Consider the following 12974-nt stretch of genomic DNA (forward strand, 5'->3'; position numbering starts at 1 on the left):
AGCAGATTCGAGTGCTGAATAAAACAGAGGAACGTATGATTGAGGAACAGGAGTAGGTAACTTGACGATTCGATGACGTTCTTCCAAAGATTTAGACCATGGCTGATCTATTTGTGATCTCAGCCGTACATTTCTGTCTATCCATGTCATCCATCATTCGCTCATCTGTCAAACATTTAACCGAGCTTCAAACTAAATTACAGCCACAGAATGCGTGAAGTTGTTTGACACACTATTCTACATTCTGGTGATCATTACTAAGTCTTCAAAACTGCCTGGCTGATTTTTGGATTGATTACACTTTCCTCTTCGATGCCCATCCACAGGTCACAGAAAATCTTTAATGTAACCAGTTCTGTGACATGGCCACAAACTAAAACGGAAGCTGTTACAAAAAGAGAACCCTAGCCTGATCTGTGGAGAGAAAGCAGATTTAAACTCTGAGGTTCAGAGCCTCATGTTCAGAAGAGCATCGTGTTATGGTCAATTATTTAACTGTGTCTGGTTCAGCGTAAAGAACAAACCAACCAGGGTTCTTTAGTCAACAGTAAATAAAGTTTCTTTTTTCAAATATCACTTTCTGCAACAACGGTGCAAAGACATCTGACGAACATTATAGAATATGAAATGATGCTGAATTATGTACAATTCGATAAAATGGTGACACATGTGTACACAGTGACACGACACAGAGAGACACGCTGACACAGACACTGACTCACACGCATATATTTGAATGCATACTAAACACAGACACACACGCAAAAAGACACACTGCCATAGAGACACGTCTGTGCATACAGACACGCATAAACCCGTTAAAACATTTAGACGGACAGATTAAAAAATCCGGACGCAGTGAAACACACACAGGCACCCTGTAACGGACACACACACAGGTACACAACACAAAAACACACAGGTACACAACACAAACAAAACACACACACAAACAAACACACACTCATTCTCGCAAGCATATATATACACACGCACGTGTCAACACAAGCACAAAAATACAACTTCCACACAGTGATGACTTGGAAACACTTTGTCGAAGGAACAGACTAAGTACTAACAAAACGAAAACTGACTGATTGTGACGAATGCCATTACAAAGTTATTCATACCATGAATCGTCTGCCTTTGGAGATTCATTCTCGTACATCTACATTTGGTTCACTTTCCCTTTGTGATATACAGTGGGGAGATGCCAATGTAACATCTATAGGACTCATGAAGGGCGAAAAGATTTTCACCAAGTAGAGAGAAAAATGAATCAATTTCAACAATGCTGTATTCTGAACAAAGAAGCTACGTATTGTATTCCTTAAGATCATGCGCCATCTATGAATCTACAATCGGATATTCCTCATTCATTGATCCATGAACTTTGTAAAACGTTGGTAAATCATTATTAGAGAAAATGCTTTCTGTTGCACGGTATTGAAAGCTGAGCAATTCCTCTGTCAAACCATTTGGCGTGCTCTCAAACCCTTTTATGTGAGCCATTGAATTTTAAAAAAACTTTGTGGAGTACTTCAGCCACTTGTTTTTGATCGCAGCTTAGGATGCGCATTCGTATTGTCAAATTATTTTATTTCACTTGCAGCATTAAGTGCGTTTTGATTTCGTCTGATGTTTCAGGTATGGTATCCTTCGGAACAGCTCATCAATTAATCGCGCACAATTAGGCATTAGCTATCCAGATTGCCACCGTCAGTGACTTTATCATCGTTGCGTTCCAGTTGCAACATTTTAATGTGCTGAAACTGCAGGGAAATTAAAACTTTGAAAATGCCTTTCAAATAAAATTCAGTTACTGATAAATGCATGAGCATCATCCAACTTTCCTAAAACGTTCCACTAATGACTAAATAGTGGTTCTGAACTCTGTAATAATTGATTGCTTCTCCAGGAAGATTAGGACGCAAATCAACTCTTGCCAACCAATCTGCCTCAGTCCTCTGAAGTTCACATTTTCCCAGCACTGAACTTCGGAGAGAGGAACATTTGGACAGCACGAGCCTTATCATCGTCTTTGACTCTGCCTTCGGGATGCAATGATAAATTCTCCCTGAATGTTGGCAAAACAAAACAACTGACCGCTGATATCAGGAAGAAAGGAAAAAACTTGCCCCCATCTGCATCAATGGAACTGACATTGTGAGGGTGGAGCGCATCAACTTCCTCAGAGTGATGAAAACCAACAACCTGTCTTGGGCTTCCCGTACATATGCAATGGTCAAGAAGTCACAACAACGCCTCTTCTTCTTCAGATGGTTTCGGAAATTTGGCATTTCTATAAAGACCTTCATCAATATTATAGATTCTTAATGGAAAACATACTGTTCGGGTGCAGATCGTCCGGGTGTGACAATTGCTCTGCACAGCATCATAAGAACATACAGAAGGTTGTGTGTCCAGCCCAGACCTTTACAGAAGCCACCCTCGCATGAATGAACAATATTTACACTTCTTGTTGCGACGGAGAGGCTGACAACATCAACACTGACCCCCCCCCACACACACACTGGTAATGCTCTCCTAATAACCTGTTCCGATCGGCAGAACATACATAAGATTGAAACAAATGCACGTACAAGTTCAAGAGCAGCTTCTTCCCTGCCACCACGAGACTGAAGAAAGGATCCTTTAACGTCATATTATATTGATCGTTTTCATATTGATCTTGCTTCGTGCACTGCCTGTGCAGTATCACCTCTGTGTTTCACTCCGCCGATGCACCCGATGATATGTCTGTCCTTATTTGCTGTGATCTGCCTGTACTGCTCACAAACAAGACTTTTCACAGTGATGAAGTACACATGAATACAAGATTTTAAATCAAATAAATCAAATTAACCATTACATAGTCACACCTGAGGAACAAAGGGATGTTCTCACTGGTGTTTTCACCTTCAAATATCGCTAAATTACCATTATATGAACAGGAAAGCAATTTATATTTTTGTTACCTCATTTGTTTTGTTTGTGAGACCCTATTGTTTATAGTTGAATCAATAGTTTCTCTGTCATGAACATGATTGCACATCAAAAGAAATATGTCAGTGCACATAAATTCCACGTGAATTTTATTTCATGTCAATGTTTTTTATCGAATATGACGTTTCGAATAAAGCTGCAACAAAGTTCCCTGAAAGCTCTCACTGGGCACATACTTTTCAATTTCATTCTCTAACAGGCTTTGGACTCAGTACTTGTAAAATCCTGTGCTAAGTATAACAAAAAATCTTCCCTTCCCTCCATGTTTGCTAAGTCTGCAATCTCAGTCTCTGAGTCCGAGTTCAAGAATTTGCTTAATTGGAAATAAAACGGCCCAGAAACAGTATCGTAAATATTTCTCGCAATGTCACCCGCTTGAAATACAATGTACGTTCTTTTCTGTTCTTTATTCGCAGTCGTCTTCTTATTCATTCCATATCAGTGAACGCTCTAGTTTTGACTTCTTACAGTTGTCAGCCAATACTATGCCTTCTCGAGATGTGTTCTATTCTGTTTGTGTTGCAGAAGGATACACACCCAGTGGTGCAGTTTTTATCCCCTTCAGACAGGCATTATTTCAACAGTTTTGAGTTCTCAATGGGTGATTTTAATGTAAGACAGAAGAATCATGATGTGAAGTCAGGTTCAGATAGATCCAAAGAGACTTTGCATTTGCTTTCAGTGAGTTGGTGATTTTACCAGCTTTTGGAGTTGAATCTTCGAGTTCGACAGGGAGACTTCCTCTTAAACTTCATAAGTGGAAGCTTATTTCTTGTTACTTGCCTCTACCAAGGATATGTTTATTGAATGCTGCGTATATTGCAAGACCTGATGATTTGTGATAAAATGGTAAATTTTCTTGTCATGAAATTTAATATCAAGCAGAAAGAGGCACTTGAGCTCTTCAAATTTGCACCGACATAGTTTGCCATTCCGTACTACAGCTGCGTTGACTTTCCTCTTTCCCTTCTTCTTCATGAATTCGTCTACGTCATGTTTAATGAAAGCTGCTATTATGTTCCTCCACTGCTCTACCGCTTTCTCTTTGGCATCCTGTTCCAAACATCCACCACTTGTTGTGTTTTGAGTACCTTAAAACTCACGGCATTATGGTCACTTCTCCAGAAATTCTGCCCTGAATGAAATTTGACTCACCTGGTGGTGCTATTTTGCCATATGCATGTCCAGCATAACAGCGTCCATGGTTGGAAAGTATACATCTTTTGTCAAGAAACCCTCCTGAACTGACGTTACACATTCTGCACTACAAGGCCCATGAACGAAGTGAGAACCAACCAGTGCAGGGGAAGTTAAAATCATTCCGCACAACAACCCACATAATCCTTAATAGTGTAAAATGGAACATAAATTCGTACATCAGTTGTATTTTAAAGAAACGATATTTAGTATCTCGAATATCTCCAAACCATTTGTTTGAAGTTTGAGTTTAATCCAAAGTAATGTAAACGGGAAATTAAGTTTTACTTGTAACTAAGTCTTTCTGATATATCACTTGACCTGAGCAGACTGACGGGAAGCGTTCATTTTCAAATTATTTGTCTCCTATTTTAAGTTTGTTAACAACCATAAGGCGAACTATTGCTTGAATAGCTCACTCACTCCGTTGTTGGTCCGAAGCTCTTTGTAGTTTTTGAAAATGAATTGTATGAGAATTTTTAGTGATTAGTTAGTAAATTTACCGATGACACAAAGGTTTTAGGTTGGATAGTGTCGAAGGCTTTCGCAAACTGCAGCTCGACATAGACAGGATGCAAAGTTGGGCTGTGAAATGGCTTATGGAATTCAACCTGGATAAATGCGAACTGATGCATTTTCGAAAGTCGAACTTGAATTCTGAATGCAGAATTAAAGGCAGGATTCTTGCCAGTGTGGAGGAACAAAGAAATCTTGCTGTTCAAGTGCATAGATCTCTTAAAGTTGCCACCCGTATTGATCACATTGTTAAAAAAGCATATATTGTGCCTGTTATGAATGGGGGATCGATTTTAAGGTTTGCAACAGCTCGACAAGAGCCTCGTGAGACTACACTTGTGACCAGTTCTGGTCGGTCTATTATGGGAAAGATATGGAGGCTTTCGAGAAGGTGCAAAGAAGGTCTACCAGGATACTACCTGAACTGGAGGGCTTGTCTTACGAAGAGACATTGACTGAGCTCGGCGTTTTCTCTCTGGAGAGAAGAAGGAAGGGAGGGGACATGATCGACGTATACAAGTTAATAAGATTAAAAATCACACAACACCAGGTTATAGTCCAGCAGTCCTATTTAGAAGCACAAGCTTTCGGAGCGCTGCTCCTTCATCAGGTGATTGTGGAGAAGGATCAGCGCTCAGAAAACTGGTGCTTCTAACTGAACATGCTGGGCCATAACCAGATGTTGAGTGATTTTTAACTATGTACACTCCAGTGCAATACTGGCGTCTCCAAATAAAGGTAATGAAAGCCATGAATTGAGTCAATAGCCAGATACTTATACCACCCTCCCCTCCCCCGCAGGATTGACTGGCAGGAGGATATCAGGAGGAAGGTATAGAAGAAATGTCAGAGATCGGTTCTTTACACAGAGTTGAGAATGCATGGAATGCTTTGCCAGCGCTTTTGGTGGGGGCAGAGTCATTAGGGGCATTTAAGCGACTGCATTGCATGCTCATTTACGGCGGTGAATTGAGAGGTACGCAGGTTAGGTTATTTTATTTTAGATTTGGAATAATCCTCAACATAACATCGTGGGCCGAAGGGCCTGTTGTGTGCCATACATTGCTATGTTTAATTGTTAGTCGCATGGAAAGAATGGATTTACAAAATGTAATTTTGTTTAATGGACTTATTAAAGATTTTGCAATTGGTAAACGAAGGACTAAATGAGTGCAACAGTGTTCATTTGTTATTCCAAAAAATTTAATGGCTTTGCATAAGTCTTTTTCACACATTTGCTAACGAATGTGCTGTGAATTTGACGCTACTTGAATAAAAAAAAACTCTTTGAGAAGTCTTTCGCATGCTCTCAGTAGCAATGTTTCTTACTCAGTCGAAGCACTGATTTGGTGGGATTCTACATTGCACCCTTGAGCGGCTTTCTAAACCTGTCCTGAATTGATCCATATATTAAGTTGTTTATGCAGCAACTTAAATTGCACAGCATGAATCCAACCGTTTGCAATATGAATTCGAAAGTTTTGTAATCTCTTGTATTTGCTCCTCTAATGTTATAGAATAAGTAATATATATATATCACACACCTTCGACAAAAGAATGAAGCTGCCAGCTCTGATGAAGAGTAAAATCTCAGACGTCCTCCTGCTCTCCATTTCTGCATCATTATAATTATCTTTAATGCTCTGACATCTTAGTCTCTTCCAGATGTGACTACTCACAAACATGTGTCGAAAGGTCAGATTTTCAGTAAAACAATATTAAAACGAATGGGAGGAAATAATAAGATAACACCAAGCCAAGATCAGTATAACAGAACCATGACACATACTATATATGACCTCACCAGCTTCCAGTGTAAAGCAATGAGGCATGTTTTTTCAAACAGAGGTGAACACCAGTCGTTGCTTGAACCACGGCTGCTGTTCTCTCAGAGAAATATGTTCCACTCAGATACAGATAACTAATGGCTCCAAACCAATCAATTGTTTAATTAACGGTGTACCAGATTGAACATCCTGTTGTTGCACAATGCAGGGCATGGGTAACTCTACACACAGCTGTAATGAGAAAGAAACATGATGGGATATAATAAGTGATCCGCCACAGTATGTCTTCTGTGATAACAAGTAGTAGAAGTGCAATTGCCATAGCCAGTAACTAACGAGTGATACAAATCAAAAAGCCACATTTTCCATGTGACAGGATCAATATTGCCACTAAATCTATGGTCATTGAAACAGAACAACAAAAGAAGGGTATGTTAAATCATTCCACCTGACAATAGTTCAACATTCTTATTTTACTATGGTTGATCAGTATGTACACATTGAAAAATCTCCTAAAACAATCTCAGGAATTACAAATTAATGAAATGAAATAAAACATATTTCAAATGGTGATTTTGTTGTATGAAAGCCCCAAATGTGTAAAGTTGACTGATCTGTCAAAGATGTCCGAGTCTGCCAGCAATGATTAAAAGTTGTTAACCTGAGGATAGAATGGTCAAACTAGACAGAGACGGTGCACTGACATGAATGGGATTGTGAATGGGCAATTACATAACAACTCCGAGTTCATGAAGAATTAAGTCACTCATATTCTGGAACATTCTAGATAGATCGTGGTATTAATTGAGTTTTAGGAGAATGTAGAACGAAAAATCTAATTTCGCTATGTGGTGATTGATCATTATAACGAGACGACACAAGTGATACAATAATTGTAGTTTATTCTGAATTAATTTACCGTGATGGGTTATATCGAAACAACTCGAAAGAGGAGATCAGTTGTTGAATGGACTGAGAGTTGAGAAAAAGCATACCATAGTGAAATGTGTATCAAGTGCATGCGAATGTTGGGGAATTCTGTTCTGCAAGGAATGGTGACGAGTACCTTGTCATTTGCAATTTTCGTAAACAGTGAATTCGAAAAGCAGAAGCACATTTCACAACATAGACATTTCACCTGAAGGAGAAAGTGAGGACTGCAGATGCTGGAGATCAGAGCTGAAAATGTGTTGCTGGAAAAGCGCAGCAGGTGAGGCAGCATCCAAGGAGCAGGAGAACCAACGTTTCGGACATGAGCCCTTCTTCAGAAAAAATGACTCATTGCATTATGGGAAGACAAATCTGGTCACAACTGAAAGTGAATGATAGTGCAATGATTCATGTCAGCGAACATAGTCGCCTGGTGATTCAGATAAAAAATATTCTTAGACTGTCAATGATAGGTCAATGGGTGGCTTTGTCGAACACGGGGACCTGATGGGTGAGATACATAGATTCTTGAAAGAAGAAGGTGTTTGTAAAGTTTGTCTTAATTGCGCAGAACATTGAGCTCTGGGTTGAGACTTTGTGTTGCAGCAGTAGCTGACATTGGAATGAACTGCCAGAGGAAGTGGTAAATGCAGATACAGTTACAATATTTCTAAGACATTTGGACAGGTGCAGGAACTGAATAGATCTCGATAGATATGGGCCAAACGCAGGCGAATGGAATTCGTTTAATTTGGGAACCCTGGTTGGTATAGATAAGCGATGCTGAAGGATCTGTTTGTGTTGTACGACTATCTGACGCTCTGACTTTATGGTGCAGTAGGCTCAAAGTAGGAAGCTGGTGAGTTAGTGGGGGATAGATTGTTAATGTGATATAGTTTGAGCTGGTAGGCGGTGAGATGTTGGATGGCTGCTGGGTAAGCATGCATGCACCGAGTCTGGCAGTGTGGCATCAAGGGAATTTATAATGGTCACAAGAAAATAATTTGATCGCTTTGTGCTTGGTAGGAGAGAGGTACTATGAGCAGAAAAGCAGGAAGTCTATCTGGTGCCAAGATGGTTAGTTGAGTGGTCAGCAGGCTGCAGGGCTGGATGGCTGAGAGGTGGGTAGTGTGCCAGGCTGGTAAGTTGAAAGGTGAGGGCAGTGCGGAGATGGTTGGGTTGAGGTGGGCTGGCTGCTAGGCTGGTTTGTTGAGTTGTCAACAGGGTACCAGGCTGGTCAGTTGAGAGAAGGGCAGGGTGTCAGGCTGGTTAGTTGAGAGTTCAATAGGGTATCAGTCTGGTTAGTTCAGTGCTGCTCAGGGTATCGGAGCGGTTAGTTGAGAATTTGGCAGAGTACCTGGGTGTTTAGTTGAGAAGTGGGCAGTGTGCCGGGCTCTTTAGTTGAGATTTTGGCAGGATGTCAGACTGGTTATTTGAGAGGTCGGAAGAGTGTCGGACTGGTTAATTGAGAGGTGGTCGGGTGTTTGGCTGGGGTTTGAGTGGGAAGCAGGGTGCTGGGCTGGTTGTTTGAGCGGTTTGCAGGGTGTCGGACTGATTAGTTGAGAGGTGAGCAGGGTGCCAGCCTGGTTATTTGAGAGGTGGGCAGGCTGTTGGGTTGGTTAGTTGAGAGGTGGACAGTGTGTCAGGCTGGTTAGTTGACAGGTGGGTGACCAGTCTGGTTGGTGATTTGAGTGGCTCAGAAAGGTATTCGGCTGTGGATATGATGACAAAACGTAAAGCTCGGAGTTTGACGAAGTCATAGGCGGATAAAGGGAAGTCGGGAAAAGAGCCATAATGCAATATGCACAGGTTGACTTGGGTAAGTTGAGAGTTCAGTGGTGAAGGTCTAAGGTCATGTCCGAGGGAGTGGCGTCCTGTCAGGGATTGTCAAAATTCTGGTGCCAGGACCAGGTTCACCACGGACCAGGTGCAGGGTGGCAGGGGTGGAATTGAGTGAAAGGAATCGGGATTACTTTCTCGTCCATAATATGGATTGTCTTGAATGTGTGTTATGCCTTGTGATGGGAATCCTGTCTTCCAAGGGTGAATGAGTGTATCACAGTGTAGGGATTGTCAAAGTGAATGGAAAGTGACGTCGAGACAGAAAGTCAGAGCAGTGATTAATCTGACAGATTAGAGTTTTGCAATAAACTGCGTGTCAGTTTGATAGTTATTGAAGTTAAAGAGTATTTGTTAATTTCTCGAATCATATTTACATAAATGCTCAGTTCAGCTAGCTGTCACACTCCAAAGTCTCCGAACCTTTAATGGTCCTCTTTGTTTCAGAGGCCCCCAGAATTCAGATAATTGTCAAGTCGATCAATGAGCTTCCAGGCAATTAGCATGATATCAGCTGTGACAGATATTCTCTCAGGCCCAGTGCTCTGCAACTGCCTTATTTCTAGAGGGCGGATTTTGGCTGACATTGATAAGCTGGGAAGGTACAATGGACTCGAAACGTTCACTCTGGTTTCTCTCCACAGATGCTGCCAGTTGTCGGGTTTCTCCAGCAACTTCGGTTTTCATTTCCAATTCCAACTTCCACGTTTTCTTGGTTTGTATTTTGTGAAAACTCTATGCTCGTCACTTGCAATCCAATGAAAGTGTCAGTTGGTGAGATTTTCAGCAGTTACTCTTCGTCAGATCAAGGTGTTCCTATTTCTAAATTAAATAGTAATGGTCAAGGTAGAGGGCATGTTTCTTCAGAGGGAACCAATAGATCATGATCAACGACTGATTGGAAACAAAAATAAATTCAAGGTATACTAAAGGTGTTAGCAGGAACACACTGGTATACGTTTACAACTGAGGAAACATTTGGGTAACCAAAAAGGTCGAATTAACAGAAACTAACTTGCTCAACTGGTCATTCTATCCTTGAGACTGCATCTCCCCCTAAACTTTATGGACTTGTCTTCTCCTGTCAGCAACACAACACTGACGGTTCTGTGATCTTTGGTTGTTTGGCCATGGACTATAACACTGACGTTACCAAGGTGACCTGGAAGAAAGGTGGAGTGCCAATCACGACTGCAGTGAAGACTTATCCATCCGTGAGGAACAACAAGGGAACTTACACCCTGAGCAGCCAGTTGACCCTGCCTGAGTCAGAGGCAGATTGCAGCGAACTCTCCTGTGAGGTTCAACACAGCGGGTCAAAGCAGAGCACTGGAATGCTGTGTAAATCTTGTAGGAACTGAGGTGAACAGCACACCTGTGGTTAACATGAATAGGGCATTAGTTATAACACATTTGACATCGTCATAGAGATATAGAGTACAGGAAAAGTTCCTGTGGTCCATCCAGTCCACACCTGTCAATAACAGCACCCTAACTATTCCAGTCCAGTATATCCGCAATTGACGCATTGCTTTGTGTGACTTGACATTTCTTATGTGCATCTGCATATTTCTCACATGTTATGCGGTGCCTAAACTCTTCAAGACTTACTCACACTGAGCTGCAGATTCACACACTCTGTGTGATTTTGGTTTCCCCAATATCCTCCTGTCCTTACCTTAACCCTATGCCCTTGAGACATTGCTCCATCCATTCAGGGGAAAGGATTTGTCTTGTTTACTCTGTGTATGTCTACCGTAATTCGAGACATCACAATCATCTTCTCTCTCATTCTTCTCTGTTCCAAGTAAAACCCCAGTGTGGTTAATGACATTCCATAACTTAAAAACTTCCAGTCCAGGAAAAGTCCTGGAAAATCTCAATAATGCTGCCTTCTGTCTAATCACATTCCTTCCATAACATGCAGTCCTATACATCACACAATGCTTCATGTCTGGCCTAACCAGTGTTTTATTAATTTCCAGTATCATCTCCCAACACCTAATGTAAATGTCTTGGATCATTAAAGCTATTACCCGACACACATTCTTAGTCTTTTTATCCACCTGCCACATTACTACAAGGGATCGATGGGCATGCACACCAAAAATCCTCAGTTCTTTTCACGGTTCCACCATTCAAAACATAATACGTCTTAGTTTCTTCTGACCAAGTGCATCACCTTACACTTATCCAGAATGATTTCCATTTTCTATCTCTTAACACAAGCAGCCAACCCTTCTGTACCTTGCTGCAATCTAAAGCTATCATGCTCACTACTTACCAACACGGCAATTTTCGTTTCATCTGTGAACTTACTGGCCAAATCTCTTGCATTGTATTCTAAATCGAGTTTACATAATAGAAACATCAATAAATCAACACTGATCCCTGCAGAACACCACGAGACATTTACTCCCATCCACACAAACATTCTATGACCATTACCCTCTGCACTCCGCCATTCAGCTAACTCAGTATTCAATTAATCAAATTAACTTGATCTCATCTGGCTCTGATCTTTACTATCAACTGGAAATCGACTTACGTCTTCGATAACTAACATGACTTCCCCTCAATGAAATCGTGCTGACAATTTTTGATTAACCTTCCAGATGAAGGTTAATTCCCCTCTCCATAGTTACAATGTTTTCCCTACTACAATGCCGAACTTAAGCCGAGCCTGTGGTTTCATTGCTTTTCTCTTCGTCTGTCCTGCAAAACAATACCACATTGGCAGTTTTACCATATCCCCAGGTGGCCAGGATTTATAAATTGTTGCCAGCCACCCACGACTTCATCCTTTGTTTGGCATACATTTTATCTACCCTGGAAATATTACTATTTTTTCATCCAGCAACACAGCACATCACATCATCTATCCTAATTTCTGAAAAAAAATCACAACACTTCACAATGTTTTCTATGTCCACATATTCCCTCACACTGGTGAACATCAACAATCTTCACCGCTCCCACTCCATCTTCATTTTTCCCTGTCTCACTTGAAGGCATTACATTTGGAATATTGAACTGCCACTCCTGCCCCTCTCTCAGCATGTCTCCATGATTTCAATTGCACACTTCCTCCTTTGTACCGTTAACTCATCAGCATTGTTTATCATACTCCTTTCATTAAAATGAATACCATCCAAACTTGCTATCTCTCCCTCTGACTTAACTGGCCTATCATTTTTGTGCCTTATTGACCTCCTTGCTCTACCTCTAATTTTAGCATGACATTGTCATTATCACATCGCCCGTCTAATTGTACTGTGTTGATCTCAGCTTCTATAGCACTCTGGACAATTATGATGTTGGTAACATCAAGGTTCGTATCTATTAACCACAATAAACTTTGTTGCAAAAGAACTGAATGTATGCTGTGGTTCTGTTCGCCGAGCTGGAAGTTTTTGTTGCAAATGTTTCTTCCCCTGTCTAGATGACATCCTCAGTGCTTGGCAGCCACCTGTGAAGCGCTTTTGTGGTGTTTCCTCCGGCATTTATAGTGGCCTGTCCCTGCGCTTCCGGTTGTCAGTTTCAGCTGTCCGCTGTAGTGGCCGGTATATTGGGTCCAGGTCGATGTGTTTGTTGGTGGAGTTTGTGGATGAGGACATGCCGCAACCCAAAGGACTAGCCACACTACCATACATCAAGAACATCTCTGAAATGACAGCCAGACTACTGCGACCACTAGGA

At 41.2% G+C, this 12974-nt stretch overlaps 1 pseudogene; it reads left to right on the top strand.

The window, feature by feature from the left end:
• Positions 1–12974, top strand: part of LOC122552111 — a 91521-nt pseudogene that overhangs the window by 34645 nt on the left and 43902 nt on the right.

This window comes from Chiloscyllium plagiosum, chromosome 8 (assembly GCF_004010195.1).
Source record: "Chiloscyllium plagiosum isolate BGI_BamShark_2017 chromosome 8, ASM401019v2, whole genome shotgun sequence".
In the NCBI taxonomy this organism is placed as follows: Eukaryota; Metazoa; Chordata; class Chondrichthyes; order Orectolobiformes; family Hemiscylliidae; genus Chiloscyllium; species Chiloscyllium plagiosum.